Here is a 6070-nt window from a genome sequence, read left to right as displayed (position 1 = left end):
ATCTTACATGTCTATAGTAGTGTGTGTGCAATAAATTTCTAAATTTATTGTCATACCGTTCATACACTTATTTATTACACTACATCACAAACTTTTGGATGCAAAATAGTTTTAACTTTTTTGCAATTTCTCATAGTCAAACATAAGTGACTGATAATTCAGGATATTTTTAGTGAAAAAACAAAGGCCAATTAGGCTGTGTGATTCTTGTCCAGTACTGAGGTAGAAATGGCATTTTATTGGAATAATGAACTGTGTCTGCTTATTTTTCACTGCCATCTACTGGTACCTGATGTTATTTCTGTTTAAAATCCTTCAGGGAAGTCTATCAGAGGGACTTACACAGAGCACCAAGAAATTATGAAGCCCTAAAAATCCTTTGAGAAAATCCCTTTCAAAAGAATAGGTGCTACTTTAATAGGTAAAGCTACCTTAAGTTTTACAAAAAAATTACTAACATCTAAAAAGATTACTATAATATCAACTACAATGCCTCTAAGCTATAAGGGCTACAAATTAAACTTATCATTATTTATAATTTTTAAGGCATAAAACAATGAATTTATAATTTCTAGTCAGAAATTCTTATCACAGTAGAACTCTGGCAAATTAATTTTAAACACAGTCAACAGCATACTACTCTGTTTGTCAATTTCAACATACACTGCTTCTATGGATCAACAATGTGCTAAGTTCTGCCAGCACTGCAGGGAATAAGACACACATGGCTGCTATCTTCAGAGATGACAATATGGCTGTGTGTGTGTGCGTGTGTAGGAGGTTTCTTAATTTTAAGTTTATATAAAATATCAACAATTTTTTTTTTTTTTAGACAGAGTCTCGCTCCATCACCCAGGCTGGAGGGCAGTGGTGTGATCTCTGCTCACTGCAACCTTAGCCTCCCAGGTTCATGCAATCCTCCTGTCTCAGCCTCCTGGGTAGATGATTACAGGTATGTACCTCCATGCCCAGCTAGTTTTTATATTTTTAGTAGAGTCAGGGTTTCACTATGTTGGCTAGGCCAGTCTTGAACTCCTGGCCTTAAGTGATCCTTCCACCTTGGCCTCCCAAAGTGCTGGGACTACAGATGTGAGCCACTGCACCCAGCCAACAAAATGAATTTTAAAGTATACTTAATCCCTGTAGTGAAATAGGTTTTCATTTTGCCTCTTGAATTTATTACAAATTAACTTGATAGGATTAATTTACAATTAGTTAATTAATACAAGTTAACTTTCCAAAGTCTTAACATGATGATTGAGATTATAGGCCTTTTGATATATCACGTTATTCATTCTTGAGTTCTTTGGTGATTACTGACAGATGAATTGCTAAGATACTAAAAATAACAATATAGCTGATCTTCAAGTAATATCCCCAAGTTTTTATAGTAAAACATGAGATACTGCTGTTCCGAGTCTGAAAAATATATATAAACATGTTTAAAATCATTAAAAACCTTTTCACTCCTGTCACAAAATAGAAAGTATAGTTAAAATATAAAAGAAGAAAGCTAGGTTACAGACAATATAAATCTAAGGTTTCTCAAAAATAGAGGAAAAATGGTACAGACTTTACCTTACCTTCATAATTTTCATGATAACTGAAGAAAGGGAAGATGTCTTGTAAACAAATGATTTTTCCTAAATACACTAAAGCCAACAAATTGTTTCATTTTATTACTTTCAGTTGGCAGTGGCTACTGAAATATTTTATGTGTGTGTGTGTATATGTATTTTTTGCCTTAGTGCCATATACTTTATCTAATGACCTGAGAAAGATATTTCAATGCATAGGTGGGGCTTTTTGCTAGTTTATTGGCTTCAGAACGATGTTTTAGTTAGCCAATGTTTTACCATTTGGTAATATAAACAGCCACTTAGAATTCCAAGTTTTCTAAGTTTCCAATTTCATATTTTCCAAAAATCAACACTTATTCTTTTAAAGACATTTTACTTCCTCCAAACATTTGAAATAGCAGTTATGACAAAAACATGGTTATCTCAATAGATGCAGAAAAGGCCTTCGATAAAATTCAACACCCTTTCATGCTAAAAACACTCAAAAAACTAGATATTGATGGAACATATCTCAAAATAATAGATATTTATGACAAACCCACAGCCAATATCATACTGCATGGGCAAAAGCTGGAAGCATGCCTTTTGAAAACTGGCACAAGACAAGGATGCCCTCTCTCACCACTTCTTATGTATTGGAAGTTCTGGCCAGGGCAATCAGGCAAGAGAAAGAAATAAAGGGTATTCATACAGGAAGAGAGGAAGTCAAAGTATCTCTCTTTGCAGATGACATGATTGTATATTTAGAAAACCCCATCATCTCAGCCCAAAAACTCCTTAAGCTGATAAGCAACTTCAGCAAAGTCTCAGGATACAAAATTAATGTGCAAAAATCACAAGCATTCCTATACACCAATAATAGACAGAGAGCCAAATCATGAGTGAACTCCCATTCACAATTGCTACAAAGAGAATAAAATACCTAGGAATACAACTTACAAGGGATGTGAAGGACCTCTTCAAGGAGAACTACACATCACTGCTCACAGAAATGAGAGAGGATAGAAACAAATGGAAAAACATTCCATGCTCATGGATAGGAAGAATCAAATATCGTGAAATGGCCATACTGCCCAAAGTAATTTATAGATTCAATGCTATTCCCATCAAGCTACCACTGACTTTCTTCACAGAATTAGAAAAAACTACTTTAAATTTCATATGGAACCAAAAAAGAGCCCATATAGCCAAGACAATCCTAAGCAAAAAGAACGAACTATACTACAAGGCTACAGTAACCAAAACAGCATGGTAGTGGTACCAAAACGGATACATAGACCAATGGAACAGAACACAGGCCTCAGAAACAACACCACACATCTACAACCATGTGATCTTTGACAAACCTGACAAAAACAAGCAACAGGGAAATGATGCCCTATTTAATAAATGATGTTGGGAAAATAGGCTAGCCATATGTAGAAAACTGAAACTGGACCCCTTCCTTATCCCTTATACAAAAATTAACTCAAGATGGATTAAAGACTTAAATGTAAGATCTGAAACCATAAAAACCCTAGAAGAAAACCTAGGCAATACCATTCAGGACATAGGCATGGGCAAAGACTTCATGACTAAAACAACAAAAGCAATGGCAACAAAAGCCAAAATAGACAAATGGGATCTAATTAAACAAAAGAGCTTCTGCACAGCAAAAGAAACTATGGTCAGAGTGAACAGGCAACTTACAGAATGAGAGAAAATTTTTGCTATGTATCCATCTGACAAAAGGCTAATATCCAGAATCCACAAGGAACTTAAATATACAAGAAAAAAACCCCATTAAAAGTGGGCAAAGGATATGAACAGACACTTCTCAAAAGAAGACATTTAGGCGGCCAACAAAGATATGAAAGAAAGCTCATCATCACTGGTCATTAGAGAAATGCAAATCAAAAACACAATGAGATACCATCTCACATCAGTTAGAATGGCGATCATTAAAAAGTCAGGAAACAACAGATGCTGGAGAGGATGTGGAGAAACAGGAACGCTTTTACACTGTTAGTGGGAGTGTAAATTAGTTCAACCATTGTGGAAGACAGTGTGACAATTCCTCAAGGATCTAGAACTAGAAATACCATTTGACCCAGCAATCCCATTACTGGGTATATACCCAAAGCATTATAAATCATTTTACTATAAAGACACATGCACACGTATGTTTATTGGAGCACTATTCACAATAGGAAAGACTTGGAACCAACCCAAATGCCCATCAATGTTAGACTGGATAAAGAAACTGGCACACACACCATGGAATACTATGCAGCCATAAAAAGGATGACTTTAATGTCCTTTGCAGGGACATGGATGAAGCTGGAAAGCATCATTCTCAGCAAACTAACAGAGAAACAGAAAACCAAACACTGCATGTTGTCACTCCTAAGTGGGAGTTGAACAATGAGAACATATGGACACAGGGAGGGGAATATCACACACTGGGGCCTGTCGGCAGGGCAGGGGGCAAGGGGAAGGATAGCATTAGGAGAAATACCTAATGTAGACGACAGATTGATGGGTGCAGCAAACCACCATGGCACATGTATACCTATGTAACAAACCTGCACATTCTGCACATGTATCCCAGAACTTAAAAGTATTAAAAAAAAAAAAAAACAAACAAAAAAGGAAATAGCAATTGTTTAATGAAGATTGTCTATCAGTAGTTAATTTACACCTTTTTGGGGATGATTACTAACTTTCAGGATCACAGGCCACTAGGTGATGCACTCAAATGACTACTTAATGCAATCAAGTGGTTGAAAGATGCATTTATGGAGTCCATATTGATGTAGACCAGTTTGGCATGAGACTTTGGCTATATTTTTGGCTAGTTACTATTCACAAAATATACCTAGCTGTTCACAAAGGTACTCAGTGACAGTACAAGAATCTAAGTGTAAATTCAGTGTCAAATAGAAAAATGACTCAAGCCAGTGAAACACATTTTGTGTATGATTAGTGATTTATACTCAGCTTGGTCATTGGCCTAAATTTTGTAATTCTTACTTAAAAGAAACTGTATTAGTCTGTTTTGCGTTGCAATGAAGGAATACCTGGGACTGGTTACCTTATAAAGAAAAGGTTTATTTGACTTGCAGTTCTGCAGGCTATAAAAACATGGCACCAGCATCTGCTCAGCTTCTGGTGAGGTCTCAGGGAGCTTTTACTCATGGCAGAAGGCACAGGGGGAGTAAGCATGTCACACAGAGAGGGAGCGAGAAAGAGAGGAGGTGGTGGTGCCAGGTTCCTTTTAATAACCAGCTCTTGCAGGAACAAACACAGCAGGAACTCACTCAATACCACTGGGGAAGGCACAAAGCCATTTATGAGGGATCAGCCCCCATCACCCAAACACCTCCAATCAGACCCCACATCCAACATTGGGGATCGTATTTCAACATGAGATTTGGAGCGGACAAATACCCAAACCATATTACAAACTTCTTCACTAGAAGAATTTGGGTATATGTAAATTTTCAGTATATGTGTAAAGTAGAATATTATCAGAAAGGTTATTTACTTTTCATCTTCATTATCAATTTTTATTCTATAGGTATAAAAATTAAAAATGTATTTTGTTAATTTAATCTTTGTATTATTTCTTAACAGTCACAATGGAAGAAATGTCCCTAATTTAAGACATCTATCTGGTTTTGGCAGATTTAAGGACTAATACTAGACTAAATATTACACAAAAATTCTATTCAAATAACTTAAAAATGCTAAAAATTTTATTGTACTAAACATCTTTGAAATGTGTGTCCCATAGGAAACGTTTTTTTGATAACCGTACTTCTAAAAAAATTCCCACGTTGAGCACTATCAGAAAACAAAGAGTAAATTTAAAGAAAATTTTGAGAATGTAAAATGTTATTAAATAACCATTTCATTTTACTTTTCCTTTATCTTAATCATATACCTTTAAAAAAAAAAGCTATGAATGACCTAAATAAAATTTGAGAAATTAGAATGGACAAACATCATTAATGCCCAAAACACAATTTATTTGAGATGGCGTCTTGCTATGTTGCCCAGGCTGGATTCGAAATCCTGAGCCCAAGCAATTCCTCCTGTCTCGGCCTCTCAAGTAGATGGGACAACAGGTGTACACCACCGTACCTGGCTGTAAGCCACATACTTTAAATGGACTGAATTTCCAAGGCTGGCTGTGTGATAGAATGTGCTTTGGTCAGCTAAAATTGATAACTTGTTACACAGGGTCAGCTGCACACAAAAATGGTGTTGCTCAGAGAAATGGCACATTATACCTGGTACTCCTTAGAGGTGCTCTATCTACTGCATCAATACAGCCATTAAAAGCTCAATCTGCCAGCTGTTTTTGAAAGACTCAATAATACTGTTATGACTGTATAAGATAACCTTGATGTATATCACTTTATGATACATGTTACTTAACATGACTACTAGGGGGCCCTGGCTTAGAGCTGATTCCAAAGGCACATAGGTCAAATTATAGGACACAT

The sequence above is a fragment of the Macaca mulatta genome, chromosome 12, assembly GCF_049350105.2.
Source record: "Macaca mulatta isolate MMU2019108-1 chromosome 12, T2T-MMU8v2.0, whole genome shotgun sequence".
Classification (NCBI taxonomy): Eukaryota; Metazoa; Chordata; class Mammalia; order Primates; family Cercopithecidae; genus Macaca; species Macaca mulatta.
This window is presented reverse-complemented; position numbering follows the sequence as displayed.